Source organism: Arachis hypogaea, chromosome 20 (assembly GCF_003086295.3).
Source record: "Arachis hypogaea cultivar Tifrunner chromosome 20, arahy.Tifrunner.gnm2.J5K5, whole genome shotgun sequence".
NCBI classification, from domain to species: domain Eukaryota; kingdom Viridiplantae; phylum Streptophyta; class Magnoliopsida; order Fabales; family Fabaceae; genus Arachis; species Arachis hypogaea.
Genome location: NC_092055.1, coordinates 36,060,597 through 36,061,381, shown reverse-complemented (window position 1 = coordinate 36,061,381; position 785 = coordinate 36,060,597). Strand labels below are relative to the sequence as shown.

Sequence of the window (785 nt, the reverse complement as noted above, 5' to 3'; positions counted from 1 at the left end):
ATTCAGAGTATCAACTTCAAGAACTCCCTTCTTCATAGGCGTCCCATTACTCACAGGATTCCTTTCAGAAGTGTACATGAACTGGTTATTAGCAACCATGTCAATGAGTTCTTGAGCTTCTGCAGGTGTTTTCTTTAGGTGAATGGATCCACCTGCAGAAGTGTCCAGTGACATCTTTGATAGCACAGATAAACCATCATAGAATATATCCAGGATGGTCCATTCTGAAAGTATGTCAGAAGGACACTTTTTGGTCAACTATTTGTATCTTTCTCAAGCTTCATAGAGGGATTCACCTTCTTTCTGTCTGAAGGTTTGAACATCAGCTCTAAGCTTGCTCAGCTTTTGAGGAGAAAAGTACTTGGCTAAGAAAGCTGTGACCAGCTTATCCCAAGAGTTCAGGCTGTCTTTGGGTTGAGAATCCAACCATAATCTAGCTCTGTCTCTTACAGCAAAAGGGAAAAGCATGAGCCTGTAGACTTCAGGATCTACTCCATTAACCTTAACAGTATCACATATCTGCAAGAATTCAGTTAAGAACTGAAAAGGATCTTCAGATGGAAGTCTATGAAACTTGCAGTTCTGCTGCATCAGAGAAACTAATTGAGGTTTCAGCTCAAAGTTGTTTGCTCCAATGGCAGGAATGGAGATGCTTCTTCCATGTAAATTGGAATTAGGTGCAGTAAAGTCACCAAGCATCTTCCTTACATTATTATTATTTTCGGCTGCCATCTCCTCTTCCTGTTCGAAAATTTCTGAAAGGTTATCTCTGGATTGTTGTGATT

General features: G+C 40.3%; 1 non-coding gene across 1 annotated transcript; it reads left to right on the top strand.

Moving 5' to 3' along the window:
- The first annotated feature begins 232 nt into the window (after positions 1-232).
- LOC112788072 (small nucleolar RNA R71) lies at positions 233-336 on the top strand. The gene has a single exon (XR_003195453.1). It is a non-coding gene; the product is annotated as a small nucleolar RNA R71 (small nucleolar RNA).
- Positions 337-785: the final 449 nt, after the last annotated feature.